General features: G+C 43.5%; 2 long non-coding RNA genes across 2 annotated transcripts; one reads left to right on the top strand and one right to left on the bottom strand.

Annotated features, from left to right (window-relative positions):
• Positions 1–1,571: 1,571 nt before the first annotated feature.
• Positions 1,572–3,609, top strand: LOC307201311. The gene is made up of 2 exons (XR_013832673.1): positions 1,572–1,708; positions 3,115–3,609. It is a non-coding gene; the product is annotated as an uncharacterized lncRNA (long non-coding RNA).
• Positions 3,065–5,235, bottom strand: LOC307201312. Its single transcript, XR_013832674.1, has 2 exons — positions 4,865–5,235; positions 3,065–4,496 (listed from the first exon to the last, which is right to left on the bottom strand). It is a non-coding gene; the product is annotated as an uncharacterized lncRNA (long non-coding RNA).
• Between the last annotated feature and the right edge of the window lie 17,814 nt (positions 5,236–23,049).

Below are 23,049 nucleotides of genomic sequence, written 5' to 3'. Positions count from 1 at the left end.
ATTGGCTCCAAGCCAAAGGCCAGGCGGAACAACTCTGTCTTACAGGCCCTGCGGAAAGAAATCAGATCCTGCAGGGGCCCTGGTCTCATGAGACAGAGCGTTCCAACAGACCGGAGCCAGTGTTGAAAAGGCCCTGGCTCTGGTTGAGGCTAATTTAACTTCCTTAGGGCCTGGGACCACTAGGGTGTTGCTATTTATGGACCTTGAGGCTCTCCGTGGGGCATACCAGGAGAGGTGGCCCCGTAGGTACGAGGGTCCTAGGCCATGAAGGGCTTTAAAGGTCAAAACCAGCACCTTGAATCTGACCCTGTACTCCACCGGGAGCCAGTGCAGCTGGAAAAGCACTGGGTGAATATGCTCCCATGGCAGAGACCCCGTGAGGAGCCTCGCTGCAGCATTCTGCACCCTCTGGAGTTTCTGGGTCAGCTTCAAGGGCAGCCCCACGTAGAGCGAATTACAGTAGTCAAGCCTGGAGATGACCGTCGCATGGATCACTGTGGACAGGTCAGGGCGGGAAAGGTAAGGGACCAACTGCTTGATGAGGTGAAGATGGAAAAATGTCGCCTTGGCTGTTGCTGTAACTTGCACCTCCATGGAAAGGGAGGCATCAAGGATTACACCCAAACTCTTAACGGAAGACAATGGCACTAATTGGGCCCCTGCAAGAGAAGGGAGTTGGTCCCTCATCCCCATGCCATCCCGACCCAGCCATAGGGCCTCTGTGTTCGAAGGATTTAGTTTCAATCGGCTCCCATGAAACCATCCAGCCACAGCTTCCAAGCATCTGGTCAGTGTGTTCGGGGTCGAGTCGGTGTGGCCATCCATCAGCAGATAGAGCTGAGTGTCATCAGCATATTGGTGACAGCCCAGCCCAAAGCTCCGGATAATCTGGGCAAGGGGGCCCATAAAGATGTTTAAAAGCATTGGGGAGAGAATTGCGCCCTGCGGCACTCCACACACCAAGGAGTGGCGCGACGACATTTCCCTCCCTAGTGCCACCCTCTGTCCCCGACCAGAGATAAAAGAGCACAGCCAGTTACGGGCTATGCCCTGTATCCCCACGTCTGCGAGGCGGTGGTCCAGAAGATCATGATCGACCATGTCAAAGGCTGCTGACAAATCTAAAAGGATCAGCAGTTCTGACCCGCCTCGATCCAGTTGTCTACGGAGATCATCTGTTAGGGCAACCAGAGCCGTCTAGGCCCGGTGCTGACACCCTTCCTCCACCCATTATAAATATTTTCACGATGTTCTGTTATTTATCACCTATATATTACAAGAATCATCCGAGGTCTGCCAGGAGATTTTTGTTGTCACAACAATTTTTTAAATACTCCTTAAATACTATACATTCTAATAGGAAGGCCTCCGGTCTTTTTGTAAATGGGAACTTGAGTATCTTTTTTAATTCATTGTATATAATATCCCAGAACTCTCTTATTCTTTCACATTCCCACCACTTATGCAGACATGAACCTGTTCAGGTTCATGATGATTCAGTTTTAGGGTGCTTAAGTTTTCACTTGAAAATTGGGGTTTGTTTTGTTTCACCCATTTTGATTTTTGTTTCTTAAAAAATGAATCTCTGCCTATTCTCTTCGCTGCTAGGGCCCTGTTGTGACTGACAATGGGAATTTCTTATTGGACTGGAAATTTGATAAAGTCCATAACTGGCGTGAAGCGAATGTGGCAATCAAGATGATACCAGGTAGGTAGTCTTGCAACAGAAGCTTATTTCATGAGGGTTTTAAAAAGAATCCCTTGTAGCAGGCATATTAACAGCTGTGGAATTAAAAATTCTAAAAAGTTATTAATTAGTGGGTCCAGTCCTCCTCTTTATAAATGAAGGAAAATATATGCCTAATGCCTGAATAACACAAGAGTAGAATTAAGTGCTTTGGAACTTATTTTTGCCCCTGACTGTACATCGTCTTAGTACAGTGATAAATATGAATTCTTAGAAAATATTTCTTTTACCAAAAGCCTAGTGGAGGCGTTAATGCTGTATTTGCAACTGTTAGACAGCAGGTGGCGCCATTGGTGTAGATTGCTCTATATGTGGTTATCTCAGATCACCTGTGTTAGGATATATTGTAGCATCATTTATTTTATTTTACTTTTTGTAACTTTATTAAGAGTTTCAAAACGAATATTTTGTAAATACAGTAACAGAAAAACCATCTTGAGGTGTAGGACAATGGCACATGTGGATAACATTTTTCTACCATTATATAAAGCAGTGGTTCTCAAACTTATTTCTCCAGGAAAAAAATTTGCTCCTGCCACACCATTTATTATTATTATTATTATTATTATTATTATTATTATTATTATTGATAGGTCCAGGAATTGGTCCAGGAAAACAGAAAGAAGCAGCTCCTAGCAGTGCTTATTTCATAACATAGCATATGACTGCTTTATAATATGAAGACGAGTCATCCAGAAAGTGTAAAACATAAATCATTCCCAAAATATAATTATGAATGAGCCTCTTACATATATCTAAGTATGTATATGCACCTTAAGTGTGTATGCAAACTCAACAAAAGTTGTGAGCTCGCAGTATCGCCTGATGCTCATTCCCTCATTTTGAAAAGATATCTATCTATATTCTGCAAATAATAAAAAATATTTCAACGCTGTGCTACAATATACTGCACTGAAATGTTTTAAATGTTCCTGTTTTTTATTATTAATTTTTATTGAAGTTTTTATCTCTGCAAAATAACAGAAACAAACGTTTACACATATGTACATGTTAGTAACACAAAGCATCCCACCAACTCACACAAACCCCACCCCCATTGGTTCGACATAACTCGAAATGTGAGTTAAAATCTGACTTGCTTCCATCGTTGCTTGACCTTGATTCTATAACTTATCTTTACAGTATGATCCAGCATTTAGCAAAACGTGCATTTCTGGTCTCTCTCTAATTTTATTTTTTTTAAATTAAAATATAAACAGGCCCAAAGATAGCACAGTTCAGAAATTCATTCTGCCCCCAGTGGGATGAAATTACAAACCTATGACTTGTATCTTACAAGTCCAGTATTTTCAGTGGTTATTAATACTTCTGTTGCATTCAGACGTGATTTTGCTTTTCTGTTCTAGGGGTGGTGGAAACAGGCCTGTTTATCGACATGGCGGAATGGGTTTACTTTGGCATGGAAGATGGTTCTGTCAGCGTCCGGGAGAAGCCAGTCCACTGACCACACCAGCCAGCCCCCAAATCTACTCTGCCTTCAGCCCATTGCATACAGTTTATCACTTTGGTGCCAATTTGACATCTTGCCTTAAATCCTGTCCCGATCTTGGTGAATGTAACCAAAGGTCCAGCAGATCTCACTAATACTGGAAATGAATGTTTTAAATTATATTTTTTACTATTTTTCATGTAAATCATTTTTTTAAAAAAAATAATCAGTCATTTTGAGCATTTTAAACCTTTTTTTCCACATCGGTTTTTATACAAAACATTGTACCAAAAAGGATATTTTATACAGTACTTGAACCATCGGGTTGCTCAGAGTGTGTCTAGCGGGGGGGGGGGGGGAGAGAGAAAATAGAAGTTGCAATTTGTGGTATTTGCATAAACACCCCCCCCAATACATTGACGCAGGAGGGTTGTGCCCAATTGGTACTCACAGATGCCTTATTAGAATCTTTTTCGTTTCTCTGATTTATGCCTTTCAACGATTTTTACCATAACTGTTTTTAACAGAGAATGTTTAGTCTTAGTATAGAAGTATAGATAATTTGCTGATAATTTGTGCTGTTGGCCTCCGTGGAATTTGTACGGCATGGGATCAGCCACGACGCCCATTCCACGCAAAGAATTCATACCTTTAAAATAATATATGAAATAATGAAATAATATACTTCGGAAATGTTTCAGGACCCCCCCCCCAATAATGGATGGCTGAAATTCGAGGCTGCCTAGCCATCTGTACAGGTGAAGATGCACTGGGTTAATGCCCAGTTTAACAATTGTGGGCCCAGTTGGAGTTTCAAAGAGTTCCTGGCCCTCCCTTTGCATGACGACATTTTCACAGAATGCTGCTTCGAAACACGTCCAAAGAACGAGCCTTACTGGAAGGATTGTATTAATGTAGCAAGAGCAGGGCACTTTTTAAAAAACAAAAAACCTGTTGTCTCTCATCTCTTAAGTGCTTTGCATGATAACCGTGTCAGAAATGTACGACTCGTCGTTTTTGTTTTAGGCACTGAACTTAAAGAGCTGTAACGCCAGCCATTTGTGTGTTCGGGTTTGTTCTTAAACGCCTTCCTGATCTGCCCTTTGGTCCCCGAATTGGGTCAAAGTGCCTTGTGCTGCCCCGCCCCAGATTGTCATGCAAGATTGGATCCTGACGCTTAACAGGATCCAATCCTGTGCCCTGTTGCATCAGGGAAACAACATCAAACCTAGCGTTACGTAAAATACATTCAACAAACCCACAAAATGTAACCGGCTGTGCATGCACATAAACAATGCTCTTCTGTATTTATCACAGTGGTATGCGGGTGGCGCTGTGGGTTAAACCACAGAGCCCAGGACTTGCCAATCAGAAGGTCAGCAGTTCAAATCCCCGCGACGGGGTTAGCTCCTGTTGCTCGGTCCCAGCTCCTGCCAACCTAGCAGTTCGAAAGCACATCAAAGTGCAAGTAGATAAATAGGTACCGCTCCGGCGGGAAGGCAAACGGTGTTTCTGTGCGCTGCTCTGGTTCGCCAGAAGCGGCTTAGTCAAGCTGGCCACATGACCCGGAAGCTGTACTCCGGCTCCCTCGGCCAATAAATCAAGATGAGCGCTGCAACCTCAGAGTCGTCCACAACTGGACCTGTCAGGGGTCCCTTTACCTTTACCTTTACTATTTATCACAGTATCAGATATTTCTGTTCCACATAATCAACACATAAAGTACAACAAAGTAAACGGAAATCCCAATAGATCAGTTCATTCAGAGAGTCCAAATATTTGCTAGTTTCTGTTCCACGCATGTCTTTGTATGTTCATAAAATCCAAATGGGAGCTTGCTGCAGTTCCACAGAATCTTGACAAGGATTTCCAGAATAATGCCTTGTTTCACGCTCCTGGGCTTCATCAGTTGTTTCTGCAGAAACCACCATGTCATACCGTATTTTTCGCTCTATAGGACGCACCTGACCATAGGACACACCTTGTTTTAGAGGGGGAGAACAAGGGAAAAAAATTCTCCCCCTCTCTGCTCAGTGCCCCTTCAGCGAAGTGGTAGGAGAAACGGGGGCCCTTCCATTTCTCCTCCGGCTTCACTGAAGGGGCACTGCGCAGCTCTCCCTCTCTGCTGAAGCCAGGAGAGTCTTGCTCTCCCGGCTTCAGCTATAGGAACCCGAAGCCTTTGGAGCACAGCGCAAGTTCCCACTGCACTCCAAAGGCTTCAGGCGGCTATCCCTGACGTCTGGAGACCGAGTGGGGTCAGTGTGCACCGACCCCTCTCGCTCTCCAGGCTTCAGAGAAAGCAACTCGTAGCCTCTGGAGCGTGGAGGGAGCGCTCCCTCTGCGCTTCGGAGGCTTCGCGTTGCTATCGCTGAAGCCAAGGAGCCTGCATTCGCTCCATAGGACGCACACACATTTCCCCTTAATTTTTGAGGGGGAAAAGTGCGTCCTATAGAGCGAAAAATACGGTACGTTCCATTATCTTGATATGCTACATACAAACGTACAACTGATGAAGGTAAACGGCATTTCTGTGCTCTGCTCTGGTTCGCCCGAAGCGGCTTAGTCATGCTGGCCACATGACCCGGAAGCTGTACGCCGGCTCCCTCAGCCAATAAAGAGAGATGAGCGCCGCAACCCCAGAGTCGTCCACAACTGGACCTAATGGTCAGGGGTCCCTTTACCTTTCCCCCCCCCCCCCCGGGTTATCTCAGCCTGGCTCCTGACGCTTTGATAATCTCAAAAGACCACAAGAGGGAGCTCCAAGCTAACCCAGTCCAAAATCCTGCAACAGTTTAGTGACGAGGAGATCATTTCTTTCTCCACATTCTTGTTTTTAAGGAAAAGGAGGGTGCTCTTTCAGAGAGATGCCGTTTGAAATGAAAACTCGCAGCTGGTCCTGCTCCTCCCAAAACTTGCTAATCTGAATTCCCACGAATGCAGAGTAATAATGCTTTTGAAAAACAAAAGGTCATTATGTTGAAAGGTAATTGTGTGTATGTGGTTGTAACCAAGATAACTGGTTACTTCAAAGAACCCTATGTTCTGCAAACTTGTGAAATACGTTCTCTGAGCAAAGAGTGGAGTTTCGCTTTATCTTTTCAACGTCTGACAAGGCTACTGCTGCTAGCAAACTCTCTTTACCTAGCAGGGTGATAAAACTATTTTTAATTCTGTTGTTTGTGGGTGGTTAATTCTGTTGTTTGTGCTCTCTGTTCTGTGAGCTGGCTAAGCGTTGGTTACCACAGTGCTTGAATACAATGGGCCTCCTGCACACAAACTCCTCACTTCCTCAGTACACGGTGTGTGGCTTCATTTCCAGTTTTGAGCATATTGTACCTTCTTTATAGAAAAGCAATGCTTCAAGAAAGATGTTTTAACATAATTGAAGAGTACAAGAACCAGAAAGTTAACTTTCTGTGTGAAAATGCGCTTTTTAAAAAAATGAATGAAATAAGCCGAAGATAAAAGAACATAAAGGAATACTGCCATAAAGCACGTTGGAAAATGCACCTTTTATCATTACTTTCCTAAAAGCTGAACCTTATCAACAACAACAACAACAACAACAACAATACAGTGGTGCCACGCAAGACGAAAAGAATCCGTTCCGCGAGTCTCTTCGTCTTGCGGTTTTTTCGTCTTGCGAAGCATGCCCATTAGCGGCTTAGCGGATTAGCGCTATTAGTGGCTTAGCGGATCAGCTGATAAGCGGCTTAGCGGATCAGCTGATAAGCGGCTTAGCGGATCAGCTGATAAGCGGCTTAGCGGCTTAGCGGATCAGCTGTTAAGTGGCTTAGCGGCTTAGAAAAAGGGGGGAGGGGGGAAAAACCACAGGAACTCGCAAGACATTTTCGTCTTGCGAAGCAAGCCCATAGGAAATTTGTTTTGCAAAGCACCTCCAAAAAGGAAAACCCTTTCATCTAGCAGGTTTTCCGTCTTGCGAGGCATTCGTCTTGCGGGGCTTACAAACACACATAAAAACATAATAAAACATCAAATATTGGAAGCTTCCTGAAACACGGCTACCTTCAGATGTCTGCAAAAAGTCATATAGTTGTTTATCTGTTTGACATCTGATGGGAGGGCATTCCACAGGGCGGGCGCCACTACCAAGAAGGCCCTCTGCCTGGTTCCCTGCAGCTTCACATCTCGCAGTGAGGGAACCTCCAGAAGGCAAAGTATTGGAAGACACAAGAATTACCCACATTGGAAGAATGGCAAACGAAAGTGATTGACTTTATGGGACTGGCGGAAATGACTGGCAGAATCCGTGACCAAGAGAAAGAGACGGTGGAAGAAGATTGGAAGAAATTTAAAGTATATCTTAAGAACTGTTGTAAAATTGATGAGTGCTAAAATGTCAAAGGAAAGGAAAAGATAGAATTATAGCTGTATTTGGTTGATGAATTAGGAGAAAAAAATGAAAAAGAAAATAAGTTATTATTTAATTGGAACGAAGGGTTGTTGAAAAAATTTAAAATAAGGATGCAGAGAGGGGGAGGTAAGGGGAAGTCCGAGAAAGAAGGTTTATGAAAAGAGGATCTGAAATTATACTTGTTTATATGTTTTTGTATGTCTATGTGTGTATGTTATTTTGTTTTAAATTTATGTTGGAAAATTAATAAAAATTATATTAAAAAAAAAAAAGAGATTACAGGAGCAAACTCTGGCCCCAGAATAGGCGTGTTTATTGCACCATATGCATACTCCTTACACTGAACGGGCATTGTAGGTAAACAAAACAAGTTTTGATGTTGTGACTCCATTTCCCTAACTACCTCAACATGCTTTTACTCATTCTCTTTTCTATAGAATGGTGTATTGTAAGGACCATGAGTATTCTTTTATAATTACATAATTTATAATTATAATATTTAATAATTATACTGCATAGCTGTCAACTTTTCCCTTTTCTTGTGAAGAATCCTATTCGGAATAAGGGAATTTCCCTTTAAAAAAGGGAAACGTTGACAGCTATGTTATAATATATATATATATATATATATATATATATATATAATTTCTGTTTGGATATATTGCTTTTTATCATTTTATGAATGTCTTTGGGATCGTAGTGCTCAATATGTTACAAACCTTCAATAAAATTGTTTTAAAAACAAAAAAATATGCATTTACTGTACAGTGGTACCTCGGGTTACATACGTTTCAGGTTACATACGCTTCAGGTTACAGATTCCGCTGACCCAGAAATAATACCTTGGGTTAAGAACTTTGCTTCAGGATGAGAACAGAAATCGCGCAGCAGCAGCGCAGCAGCAGCGGGAGGCCCCATTAGCTAAAGTGGTACCTCAGGTTAAGAACAGTTTCAGGTTAAGAACAGACCTCTGGAACGAATTAAGTACGTAACCAGAGGTACTACTGTATACCTGATAGTCACCTGGGCAGGTTTTTTTCTTTTTCTACCTGTCATGATGCTGCCAGATTAGCAACTGACAACCCATTAGGAATTTTAGACAGGATAAGTACCACTTCCGATCTTCCTGGGCTGCAAAGAATTGTTACACTCACATTGCCATAATTCAGGCTTCAGTCCCCTCTCTGTCCACTGGACTCGAGGGGACTTACTTCTGAGTAGACATGGAAAGGCTCGCCCTATTAGCTCCATCTTTCTATGAATAAAGACACTTGGGAGATCATGTTTGTGACATGCTCTAAACACCTGAGACACTAATGCTACTGTTTCTTCTTCTGGTTCAACATTTGTTGTCAAGCAGTCAGCCTCAGCTCCTCTTCTGAGATGGAAAACACCCGTTGGGTGCTTCTTGCGATGCCTCCAGGTGCATTGCGGCTTGGGGTTTCGGTTCCTCAAAATGGGGCCCTGGCTGATACTGTTGCCTTGGAGATCGCTAAAACTGGCCGATGGGCCCACTCCCTCGACATCTGTTTATACTTCCGAAACACATCAGGGCGAAACCGTAACCTGCAGAAAATGTTGGTGCACTCTTAAGAAAGTTGGCTTATTCTCAGTAGAGGACAGATGTCACTGGACTTTTATGGTCCCAGCCCTGGGTGGGTGGATGAGAGAGGGGGGTCGCCACACATTTTCGATTCAGATAAATGTCCACTATAACCCTGAACATTAAAGTTATAGTGTTTCTGGACTGTGACATTCTGGTGTGTAAGGCTATCCAATTTTTCACCCAACGAAGCAAAGCAAAACAAAGCAAAACACATCTCCTTTCACTGTAGGCCAGGGAACCATTTTGTTGTGGTTCTAGTCAGAGATGATACCGAGAGGAGCAGAGACAACCATCAACCCCCACTCTGTACTACCATTTGCTGGGATGCTGGGAATTGTAACACTGTGAGGGCTAAACTTCAGCACCCACAATTCTCTGAGGAAAACAATGTGCTTGGAATGTGCTTTAAAAGGTATATAGTATGTGCACTGCCAACATATGATGATTCCCCAGAAGCAGCTATATTACTGGGTACTGTGAAGTACCGTATTTTTCACTCTATAAGACGCACCAGACCACAAGACGCACCTAGTTTTTGGAGGAGGAAAACAAGAAAAAAAATATTCTGAACCTCAGAAGCCAGAACAGCAAGAGGGATCTCTGTGCAGTGAAAGCAGCAATCCCTCTTGCTGTTCTGGCTTCTGGGATAGCTGCGCAGCCTGAATTCACTCCATAAGACGCACACACATTTCCCCTTACTTTTTAGTAGGGAAAAAGTGAGTCTTATAGAGCAAAAAATACGGTATTTAAAAAGGTGGGAAAGACTTTGGCATAAAGACATTAGGTTCGCCGCTTGTTATGTGATAAAAGAGAATTTTAAGAAGATGTTTTTCAGGTGGTACCAAACACCATCTAAGCTTACCAAAATTTACAAACAGAAATCCAACCTTTGCTAGAAATGCAGGAAAGTAGAACGAACATTTCCCCATGCCTGGTGGACTTGCGAAAAATCTAAAATATATTGGGGTACAGTTCACGAAGAACTTTTAAAAAATGCTAAAAGTGTCTATACAAAAGAAACCAGAGGCATTTCTATCAGGGCCACTGGGGAAAAATATACCCCAGAAAAAGAAAGGAATTTTCCTATACGCTACAGCAGCTGCCAAGATTGTGTTTGCCAGCAAATGGAAGAATGAGACAATACCTACAAAAGATGGCTGGTTACATAAATTAAGTGAATTTATGGAAATGGCAAAACTAACAGCATACATAAGAATGCATTCAAATCAAAAACTTAGACAATGCTTCGAATAATATATGGATAAACACTGTTCAAAAAAGAATATGCTGATATGTTTAGATTAAAGGAGTAAAGCAGAAAAGAAACCATTAATAAGTCATGTTATAAAGAGATTAAAATACAAAACCCAAAAGATTGCAATGTTTTGTACCAAATTGAAAATATATGGAAGTCAAGGTGGAGGGGAGCAGTGGGGAGTGGTGATAGGTTGTAACGGGGGTGGGGGGAATAAATGGTGTTTGTGTAAATATTTATGTTTATTTATGTATTTTTCTTTTTTCTGTATCATCAAAATTCAATGAAGAAAATTTATATCTTAAAAAAAGGTAACCATTATGTGTTCTTTGAATGGACTTGTCTTTCCCCCCTTTTTTGCAGCAAACTGCAATCCTAAACATCAATCAATCAATCAATCAATCAACCTTTATTGGCGTACAGAGAAGAAAGAGCTCTACAAATCGACAAATAAAACTTGGCATCTGCTCATGGGAGGAGATGCTCTGGGACAAAACCATACAGGCTTAGCAGAGTTGTTAGCGATATAGTTTCATAGCTTTTCTCTTCTCAGATAGTGTGCTATACATATTTACCAGGGAGTAAGCGCGTATCCGTGCGCTGCTCTGGTTCGCCAGAAGTGGCTTAGTCATGCTGGCCACATGACACGGAAGCTGTACGCTGGCTCCCTCGGCCAATAAAGCGAGATGAGCGCCGCAACCCCAGAGTCAGCCACGACTGGACCTAACGGTCAGGGGTCCCTTTACCTTTACCTTTAAGCCCCATTGAAGTCAATGAGCTTCACCTCTGAACTGGCATGCATAGGGTCATGCTGTTAAAGTTGGAGAGTAGGCCTTTCGTGCGCTAAACTGTAGGACAGGCACCCCCAACCTGCGGCCCTCTAGATGTTCTCCTAGTCTTGGGTAGGGGGCCTGGGTGTCCTACCTCAAAGGACAGGGCAGGGCTGATTACCCAACCATAATTTGTGTGATGGGGCTCCAGTAAATGGGCCAGTATGAGCACCCAGGAAAGAGCTTCTGTATCTCCCACCCTCTCCTGAATAGGTAAACATCCATGCTCCTATGTCTCTCTTTTCCTAAGTTCCTTGGTTTATTGACTTTCTCTCATGTTCCTTGTGCATGATCTAAGTCATTTAGATTTTGAGTTTGGCTCTTGCAAACAGTGCACTCAGAGCTAGACCACTGGACCAAAAAGGATGCCATAGTCCAGGGTTCCTAGTAACCCCTGCCCAGAGAGTGGCAGGTGATGGGAGCAGGCCTTGCCATAAGCATGTCAAGCCCTGTCAGAGCTGACACTGGTCACTGCAAAACCATTTCTGTCTTCTCCTCCTCCTATTGTTTTTAAAGGACATTTTACAGTCAGGAAAAAGCTGGCCTGTTACAGGTGATCGTTGAAATGTAGCCTTATGAGGCTTTGCCCTCGGGTGGGAAAAATATTGCGCCCGGGGAAGGGAGATGGGAGTCAACAGACACTCAAGGAATAGTTTCGGAGAAAAAGCTTTATTTCCACCATCCATGAACTGGTAGAAGGAGCAAGTGTGATAAAGCGTGTTCTCCTTCATGGAGAGCACATGTTGCGGTGGGGGCCGCCAGGACACTCCAAAGTTGGGGGGCGGGCTAATTGATCGTTGGCCACTGATGCGATTGGGGCTTCCCTTGTTGCTGGGAAGAAGTTAATGTTGCCATTTATTGATTGACAGCCAGAAATAGTAAAACTCCTTGCACGAGGCTAGGGCTTTCTCTTTTCGCCCATGCATTGGATTGCCCGTCCCTCCCTCCCTAGAATAGGGTTGTTCGCTTTGACCTTGCTATGCCTGTCATGGGGTCGTCTCCTTTGGAGCAGGGGCCTGGTAGGAATTTTGTCCATCTGGCTGATTGGCTGGGGCCATTTGGTTTTTGCCTACTGTGAAGCAAATCGTCACAACTTGTAAGGTTCGCGGTTAGGCATTGGTTTATGGTTTGGTTGGTTGAGGGGCATGGATTGGCTGTGCCTGCCCCTCTAATGCTGCTGCTGCAAGGGATTCCGTTAAAGGAATTGGGAGCTAACTATTGCTTGTCCACTCTGTCAAGGGGGCTCGGGCCATAGCAATGAGCTCCTGGTTGCATCTGGGGTGAGGGCAGGTTCCCTGCTCCGCGTAACCCCCAAGGCTATTCCCCCATTCTGACTTTCGCATCGTGTGGAATGTCAATCTGTCCCCCATGGTGGGGGCAGATAGTCGCAACCAATGCCTACGCAACCAGTCACAAATTTGTATTTTAATAAAGTTGTGGCCAAAATTATGCCAAAAATCTTAAACAAAAATTTCTGTGTGATGTGTGAGCTATTGGGGTGGACCTGGGGACCTCGACACGCAACTCACAAAAAGCACGCATGAGTTCACAGTCATATGCACAGAGTATATATTCCCCTTCTAGTTCCCTCCCCTTTCTCCTCCCTCAGGAGTCCTGCCTTGAGTTCCCCTGAGCATGAACAGAAAGCTGCCTTGGGACTCTTGGACTCTTGGCACCCTTCCCAGGAAATGGGGGTGAGAGCCAAGGGGTCGAGGAGCCCTGGTGATTCAGCATGTCCAAGATGTTGCAACTGAATGAGATAAGATTCAGTTCTCAGGCCTGCTCTGACAGAGTCTGTTCATTAGCTTTTTGAAGCCTTCTTGTGCTGATAAAAGAATAACATTTTGCCTTGCAACAGCAGAGCAAATGAGCAGATGCTTAGCTGCTGAGAAAATGATTTTGAAAAGCTTTGAGAAGCTTTGAGCCTGCTTTTTTTTTGGGGGGGGGGTGACTTCGGGCCTAGGTGGGGTCACCTGTCCTCACCTCCTTCACCCTCATTTTTGCATTATAATATATTATTCTTCTCTACAAAAAAATGGTGCTTCCTCCTAAGGAAATGTGTTCAGCTTCAGGCCAGCAGAAGCAATCCTTATTTTATTCCCATCGGCGTGTTTTGTGCTGTGATTTCAGCGAGTTGAAAGGGTGAACTGTAATGCTCAGCATCCTCCCTTCCCATCTCCCCAAATAAAAGAAGGACTGGCAAACTGGTGGTGGTGGTTGTTGTTTTACTCTAACATATTGGACATGTAAAAGTATGGAATGGAGATGGTGTTCATTGTCCGCTTTGCAACTGAAATAATAATGCACAGAGCCAGCAGTGGCAAGGCTTGGTTGTGGTGACTTTACAAAATACATTTTGTTTTTGTTTTTTTTTGTTTTTTTAAATAATATTTATTAAAGTTTTAAATGTTACAAAAAGAAAAATAGATAATTCCAAGTTAAACAAAAACTTAACAACACATCGCAATAAAGAAAGAGGAGAATAGAAAAAAAAGAAAAGAAAAAAATTATAAAAAACAGAAAAACAGAAAAATAGAAACAATTAAAAAACACAGCGAACCTTCCCATAACTTATCTTTCATTTACTTGTTTCCTTGACCTCCTCGCACCTCCCTTTTTTTGTATTCTAGTTCGGTTAGCTGTTTCAGCAAATCCTTTCCATCTTTCCCAATTTTTATCCTATAATTTATCTTAATATAATGTAACTTTACCTTTCCTCCTTTCATCCATTAACAATCTATTTTTACTTAATCCTTTATAATATTTCTGCTAAAGCCACATAACTTCATTCCAGCCTCCTTCTAACATTCCTTAATCTTACAATGTTTCTGTAAATAAACTTTAAATTTCTTCCAATCTTCTTCCACTGACTCTTCTCCCTGGTCTCGGAAAATACATTTTGGGTGGGACTCCCAATTTAGTTTGATTATATACCCAGTTACATATCTCGTGTTCAAACATGGAAACAGTAATCTGAGAAAAGGAAATTTAATTACCGGTAACTATGAAGTACCTACTGGTATCTTCAGCTTGTACAATGGTGCCTTGGGTTACAAACACTTCAGGTTACAGACTCCGCTAACCCAGAAATAGTACCTTGGGTTAAGAACTTTGCTTCAGGATGAGAACAGAAATTGTGCGGCGCAGCGGCAGTGGGAGGCCCCATTAGCTAAAGTGGTGCTTCAGGTTAAGAACAGTTTCAGGTTAAGAACGGACCACCGGAACGAATTAAGTTCTTAACCCGAGGTACCACTGTATATACATTACAGATGCATATCTATATGTAATATTAATTGACACAATGAAGTCATATTAGAATACGTTTGCAGGAAGTTGCATGACATAAGACGATGATGTCAATGCATCAGTGAATGCCGTAGCTTCTGGGAAATTTCTAACAACACACAGCACCCTTAACAAACTGCAATTCTGAGGATTCTTTGGGGAAAGCTATGACTGAAGTAGCATGACACTAAATTAGGGTTGCCATCAGTCCGAGATTCAGCCCTGCAAGTAGCATCCTGGAGCAAATCTGGACATACGGCAACCAATGTTGTAAGTCTAGATTTTGGCAAATTTAAAAATAGTTTTTTGAGAGTTTGCAAGAAAAGCTCAACAACTTCAGGCAAAACTAAAAAAAAAAAAAAGGCCAAACAACTCTGCCAAAAAAAGTTCTTAACTTTCAACTCTTGCGCCCCATATTTAAATGCTCTGTCATCACATCTAAGCAGCCTTCAGGGTAATCAATACATTGAAAGACTCACAAATCTGATCTTAGTACCCATTTTGCTGAACTGAGCTAGCAATTGAAGCAGTGGGGGAAATAGTGTCATAAAAATGGTTGCCTGGCCTGCAATGGAAGGATATTTGTGTTGCTTTGCAAGAACAGCCTTAAACACCAGAATGCCACATCTTGGAAAAACCTATAACAGTATAATGTTATATCTGAACTGAAATGTGTGGTGAGCTCTCTCTCATCTAGCCGGTAGCGAGAGCCAAAAAGTCCAGTGACATCTGTCCCATACTGAGAATAAGAGAATCAACATTTTCTACAGGTTACGGTTTCAACCTGACTTGTTTCGAAAGTCTAAACAGGCCTCAAGGGAGCAGCCGCAGCGGCCAATTTAGAGATCACCAAGGCAACAGTATCAGTTGGGGCCCCGTTATGAGGAACCGAAACCCCAAAACCGCAACACACCTGGAGGCATCACAAACAGCACACCAAGTCTCAGAAGCTGAAGCTGATGGTTGCTCAACCAGAAGAAGAAGAAGAAGAAGAAGCATTTTAGGTGTTCCAAGCATGTCACAAACATTATTTCATATTTACCCACAGAAAAGCAAAGCTAACACTACAATGCTATCAGAAGTTAGTCCCATTGAGAGCAATGTAACATACTCCCAAGTAAGTGGGCATAGGATCATTGCCTGAAGCATTATAATGTGTATGCTCAGAGACTTTGCACCTGTCCATTGGGAGAGATAGGAAGCCCAGAACACTTGGATGTCCCTTTTATGAAGAGGCACGTAGTAAGATCATTGATCCCCTACTAGTGAGGCTCGCCGACCTCCCGCAAAAACAAAAAAATGACCTTTTGCTGTTAGGCAAAGATCAGAAGATGACCTGGATGGTGGCCAGATTCTGTGTACAAATCTGTAGGCGCAGACCATCGCCCAACTCAAAATAGTCCGGCATGAAAATCCCCAAACTCGGTTCCATGGGTGACTCTGAGTCAGCTCCCTGGGATAGTTTATTGTTCTACATTGTTTCTAAATTGATGGTTGTACATTGTTTTACAATTGTTTTAATTGTCTGTTTTAACCATATTTGCACATCAGTTTCTAATGTTGTGAGTGTCCTCTGTTTCAGAGGCTTCTACTCTGCAGCCTGTTATAGTTGTTTTAACTGCGAATCTTTTAGGTCTTATGCTCCTACAGTTGTTTTAACTGCGAGTTTTTATTTGTTTTTTTAGTTCTTATCTGTTTTAATTATCAGTTTTTACCCATCCATTATCCTTGTTTGAGGGACGCAGGTGGCGCTGTGGGTTAAAGCCTCAGCGCCTAGGGCTTGCCGATCGAAAGGTCGGCGGTTCAAATCCCTGCGGCGGGGTGCGCTCCCGCTGCTCGGTCCCAGCGCCTGCCAACCTAGCAGTTCGAAAGCACCTCCGGGTGCAAGTAGATAAATAGGGACCGCTTACCAGCGGGAAGGTAAACGGCGTTTCCGTGTGCGGCTCTGGCTCGCCAGAGCAGCGATGTCACGCTGGCCACGTGACCCGGAAGTGTCTCCGGACAGCGCTGGCCCCTGGCCTCTTAAGTGAGATGGGCGCACAACCCCAGAGTCTGTCAAGACTGGCCCATACGGGCAGGGGTACCTTTACCTTTACCTTATCCTTGTTTAATCTTTTATTTTATTCAGATATTCAGAGGTTTTATCCTATGCTTGTTTCTTTGTCCTTATTTGCTCTAGTAATTATCGGTTGTTTATTGGTGTGTTTTTTATCCTGGTCTGTGACCGTAATAAAGTTCATTCATTATAATGTGTTAGAAGCAATTAATTTTTTTACCCAGGCAAAAGGAAGATATGGAAGAAAATGGTTCTCCTATGCCTGAGAGCTTCAATGTATTGCCTCTTACTTTGCCAGGCAGTATGACTCAGAAATATTATTATTATTATTATTATTATTATTATTATTATTATTATTATTATTACATTTTTATTTATACCCCGCCCTCCCTGGCCAGAGCCAGGATCAAGGCAGCTAACACCAGTAAAATTACAATAAAAACATAATAGGGGGAGAAGAACCCCCCCCCCCAATTAAAATACAATTTAAAATGCAGCCTCATTTTAATAGTAGCCCATAGATCAAAACCATAAGGGAAACATAAGGGTCAGACTGAGTCCAAACCAAAGGCCAGGCAGAACAGCTCTGTCTTGCAGGCCCTGCGGAAAGATGTCAAGTCCCGCAGGGCCCTAGTCTCTTGTGACAGAGCGTTCCACCAAGTCAGGGCCAATACTGAAAAGGCCCTGGCCCTAGTTGAGACCAGTTCAACCACCTTGCGACCTGGGACCTCCAAAATGTTGTCATTTGTGGACCTTAAGGACTGTTATGTTTGTTTTTAAAATCTATGAATCCCCTTTCAGACATGCTTGTTTTTATCAAAATGGAAGCACAATAGAAAAAAATATTATGAAGACCACTAGAAAAGTTTAAAAACAGTTTTAAGAACTTTTATAGCCGGGGAGAATTTTTTAAAAAGGAATTTGGCTGGAGCAAAACATGCGAGCATGTTGGTGCCAGGTGAGTCTGCCGGGGGTTGCCACCAACAACAAAGCTCTGGTCAGCCCCCTGCTCCCTGCAACCCGACTTTGTTTGGTAGGAGCACTCAGAAGAGATCTTCTGAAACATACCTCAATATATGGGCATGCTAATAGGGTGAGCCTAGGGCCTGCCGATCAGAAGGTCAGCGGTTCGAATCCCCATGACGGAGTGAGCTCCCATTGCTGGGTCCCTGCTCCTGCCAACCTAGCAGTTCGAAAGCATGTCAAAGTGCAAGTAAATAAATACTTCCAGCGTTTCCGTGCACTGCTCTGGTTTCGTCAGAAGAGCTTAGTCACGCTGGCCACGTGACCAGGAAAAACTGGCTCCGTCGGCCTGTAAAGTAAGATGAGCGCCACAACACCAGAGTCATTCGCGACTGTCAGGGGTACTTTACCTTTATTTTTTAATAGGATGAAGGTATTCCTTCAGGTTCCCAGGTACCAAACAGCATAGGGCTTTTAAGGTAAGCACCAGCCCCTTGAACTCAGAAACAGACCAGAAGATCTTCAAGCACCTGAAAGGTATCTTCCCAGTGACTGGTCTCAGTTGGCAGCCAAGGGCCGTGTTGCGAATCAGATGCAGTGCCCAGCAGTCTTCAAAGGAAGCCCAACACTGTGCAGTAGTCAGTCCTAGCAGTTGCCAGAGCATGGGTGACTGTGGCTAGCCTTGCCTAAAATAGTTTAGTGCACCAGTCTACCTGATGAAAGGCGCTCCTCGCCATAGAGGCTACCTGGGTCTCAGGTGATAAAGCCAGATTTAGGACAACCTTCCTCAAACTGGTGTGCTCCAGATGTGTTGCTGAACTTCCAAAGATCCAGTCAGCTTGGCCAGTAGTCAGAGAATAATACTAATAATACTGATGCCAGTACTGCTACAGTACTAATAGGCTTATTAGTGTAGACTTTAGGAAATGTAAATTGAATATTCAGCCACTCATTATTGAGGTGAAGTGTGCGGAACAGGTCTCGGTGCTTCGATTTCTGGGAATGGAGTTGAGAGATGACCTAACCTGGGGAGAAAACAGCAAAGACCTGATGAAGAGAGCACAGCAGAGGTTATATTTTCTGAGAATCCTTTGGAAAAATAATCTCTCAAAGGACCTGTTGATGGCATTTGACCATTGTACTGTTGAGAGTGTATTAACTTATGGTCTCTGGGTGTGGTTTGGGAGCTGCACGGTTAGGGAGAAAACAATGCTGGTTCCAGGGGTGTAAAGACTGTGGAGAGAATAATTGGGTGCACTCTTCCCACCTTAGATCAAATCTATGCTGCCAGATATGATAAGAAAGCTGCAGAGATAGCGCAGGATAGTGCACACCCCAGAAATGATCTCTTTCATCTTCTACCTTCTGGAAGAAGGCACAGGGTTATTAAGACTAGGACTAGCCGCCTGAGAAACAGTTTACCTTAGGCTTAATGCCAAAATGGGGATAATGGCTGTTAATAGTTCAACATCGTGGTACCAGCTTGAGGGAGGGTGTTCTGAAAGGAGCCCTAGACAGTGGCTCTGATCCTACTGTTGGAGTGCAGTCCTTTCAAGAACAGGTTGAATACCATCTCCCTGAGCAGGAGCAGAAGAATTGCCTTCCCACATAACCTCCATCTTGCTGTGATTAAGGCCATTGGCGTATGAAGGGGGGCAGGGGAGCGTGCTGCACCGGGTACCATTTTGGGAAAGGGTGCCATCGCGACTGCCCCCGAGATGCACACCACTCGCCACACCCTCCTGGGACGCACCCCACGCCGCCACGCCACGTGCCACGCCCGCAGGATGCGCGCCAGCCACGCCGCCACTTGTTCTTCACTCCGGGGGGTGCACCATGTTGCTCCGCCACTGATTAAGGCCCCATGTACATTTTACATTTAACACTGTAGCATGTCACTTTAAAAAAGTCACAGCTTCTCCCCTCACAGAGCTACAATTCCCATAGTTCCCTGTGAAGAGGCATTGATTTTTGGACCGCTCGGAGAATCGTAGCCCTGTGAGAGGACTATGGTCTCCTAACAACACTCAGCGCCCTTAACCCCCTTAAGCCTACAGTTCCCATGATGTTTAAAGTGGTATGAAACTGCTTTAAACACGTAGTGCAGACGGAGCCTAAGTTTCCCTTTATTGATCCTCTTCCAGTCTATAACAGATTCCAGGCACCAGTTGTACACTTATCCTGCTTCGCCTGAATCAGAATAGGAGAAATAGGAAGATGAGAAATGAGAACTATGGCCGTCACCACCGTAATGAGGACACCACACATACAACATTGCAAAAGGAGATGAAAATTTGCTGTCAGAAAAGAAAATATTAAACTCGTGGACCTATAGAAAATATTTTTTATTCCCAATCATTGGGAATCAGGAAAAATACTCTTAGGCGAAGTAAAGACTAAGCTCAGGCGTCCAGTTTAGCCTCTTTCATTTATCAAATGTTCAGCTTCTTTGAAAGATCGTAAATCAACATTATAAAATGTTTAATTTTAAAGGTGTGGTGATACCATCAGTTTTATGTGCCACTGTTTGTGGGAATTAATTAACCACAACTAATTAAGACGAGCATTGCACCCTTAGTCCAGTTGGTGGATTCCTGATAGTGTCATAAAGGAGATGAACTAGCAAGAATTTCAACTCACCAAATGAAGCTTTTGCATTTGGTCCTAATTAAATGCCGCATGTATTCTGCCTATTGTGAAAGCTACAGACTCTGAGCTCTATTCAGCTGGTACTCTGGAGAAGCAGCGTACTTCACAATTTTGTCTCTTCATTTGGCAAAAACAGTAAAATTAAAAATTGATTGGCTAAAATTGTGCCACTGTCCTCCTCAGTAACTAGCGCCCTTTTAAAATGCACTTATATAGCTAGACAAATGTAAACAAAGCAGCAATAATAATAAAAATAAAAATAAAAATAAACCCAATTCATTGCTATTCCTATCTTATCTTCTCCCATCAAAAGACTTTTCATATTTCATCTATTATAACCTCTATCCAACAACCAGACATTATATCTAATATATATTTTTAACTGGAGTAGAACCAGATTACCAGTGTTTAAAATGGAAAAGGGGGAATATCAGCTATGAAACTGATCCCTGGGTGAAAGCCGACAGATACTGAGGAGTGTTGTCCAATTCAGGATGCATTCCTCCTAAGGGTGAAAATGTTAGTGTCTGTCTGAACACTGCAAGTGCAAGGCGACATTCAGGGAGGCCAACGAGAAAACGCCTGTGCCAGAGATATTTAGGGCTTGTCCACATTGACCTTGTGGATTTGAAACTGCCTGGGCCTCTGTGTTTTGTGTGGCTGCCACATGACGTCATCCTCATCCAAGCGGCAGCCCACACATTTTAGTCACCAAATTAGGATTTTCCTGATCCACAGGTAGACACACAGGAATGCATTGTGTGGGAGATTTAAGTTTTAGTTTTAGTGTGCAGTGACATTTCACGGAAATTTCATGCACACCTTTCCATCGTGTTTCCGGCAATAGCCGAAACAATTCAGGGTGCCTTTCTTCACCAGTTGTAGCTGAAGGCAGGTTTGAAGTTCATTTATTTTATTTCTAAAACAGCTCTTTCACGCAGAACTGCTGTTGAGCAAAGCACCTGAAAGTTTGCCTTTGCAGATACAGGAGGTGGGGAGGAAAAGCTGTTTCACACAAGTGACTCCAAATCATTATTTATCACCATAGATGATGGTGGTGATGGTTTTTCTGTTCTTTTGTGTAAATGTTTTATTTCATATATATATTTTAAATGTGCGCACACACACACACAAATACCTGCATGCATACCCACAACAGACCTCAGGTTTCCAGACGTTATGATGAGCACAAAGTACTAACTGAGGAAAAGGGACAGCAATATGCTACACGAATACAGTGGTACCTCGGGTTACAGACGCTTCAGGTTACAGATGCTTCAGGTTACAGACTCCGCTAACCCAGAAATAGTACCTCGGGTTAAGAACTTTGCTTCAGGATGAGAACAGAAATTGTGTGGCGGCAGCGGGAGGCCCCATTAGCTAAAGTGGTACCTCAGGTTAAGAACAGTTTCAGGTTAAGAACGGACCTCCGGAACGAATTAAGTACTTAAGCCGAGGTACCACTGTACAACACATTAAGCCCACCCACTAGTGTGGATGGGAAGCATCAATATAGATTTTGAGGGCATAAAATGGAAAGCACTCATGTGTGGATGACAGCGCACAAACACACACACACACACAAGCAGCTACCCACATAAAGTATTAACGCCCTCGCGTTAGAGACAAGGAATTGTCCTTTGTTAAGGGTTCTGAAATTTGTTAATAGAGCCCTCTTCCCCTCACAGAGCTACTGTTCCCAGAGTTCATTGGGAAGAAGGGCTGGTCGTCAAACCACTCTGAGAATTGTAGTTTTGTGAAGGAAATAGGGGTCTCTTGACAACTCTCAGCACCCTTAACAAACCACATCTCCCAGAGTTCTATGTGGGAAGTAGAGCTATGAAACTACAGTCATACTTCGGGTTAAATACGCTTCGAGTTGAGCACGTTCGAGTTGCGCTCCGCGGCAACCCGGAAGTAACGGAGCGCGTTACTTCCGGGTTTTGCTGCTTGCGCATGTGCAGACGCTCAAAATGACGTCACGCGCATGCGCAGAAGCAGCGAAAAGCGGCGTGTGCGTGCGCAGACATGCCGTCGCTAGATACGTTTACCTCTAGATGCGAACGGGGCTCCGGAACAGATCCCGTTCGTATCTAGAGGTACCACTGTACTTGAAATATACAGTGCAGAAGAGACCTCAGAGTCATCCCCGCTCCTCCAGGGAACCCCGGACATTTTAGGGTGTGTGTGTGTATGTGTGTGTGTGTGTGTGAGAGAGAGAGAGAGAGAGAGAGAGAGAGTGCAAGCTCCAGGATTATGTGGATTAAACTTAAATAAATGGATATAGGTTGGCACTGTAAATGTAATAATAATAATAATAATAATAATAATAATAATAATAATTTATACCCTGCTCATCTGGCTGAGTTTCCCCAGCCACCCTGGGAGATTCCCAGTCGAGTGTTAAAAACAATACAGCATTAAATATTAAAAACCTCCCTGAACAGGGCTGCCTTCAGATGTCTTTTAAAGATAGGATAGCTGCTGTTCCTTCACATCTGAAGGGAGGGTGTTCCACAAGGTGGGCGCCACTACCGAGAAGGCCCTCTGTCTGGTTCCCTGTAACCTCACTTCTCACAATGAGGGAACCACCAGAAGGCCCTTGGCGCTGGACCTCAGTGTCCAGGCTGAATGATGGGGGTGGAGACGCTCCTTCAGATATACAGGACCGAGGCCATTTAGGGATGTTTAGGCCATTTACCCTCTAACTGTGCACCATGGCAACCAAGGGCAACCAACAAATTCTCACCCGTTCAGTGGATAAAGGAATGTAGTGACCATAGGAGGCCATATTTGCTGAGCCTTGAAAAGTCCTTTCAGAGCAGGTGGATGT

The sequence above is a fragment of the Podarcis cretensis genome (assembly GCF_951804945.1).
Source record: "Podarcis cretensis genome assembly, chromosome: 13".
NCBI lineage: Eukaryota > Metazoa > Chordata > Lepidosauria > Squamata > Lacertidae > Podarcis > Podarcis cretensis.
This window is presented reverse-complemented; position numbering and strand designations above follow the sequence as displayed.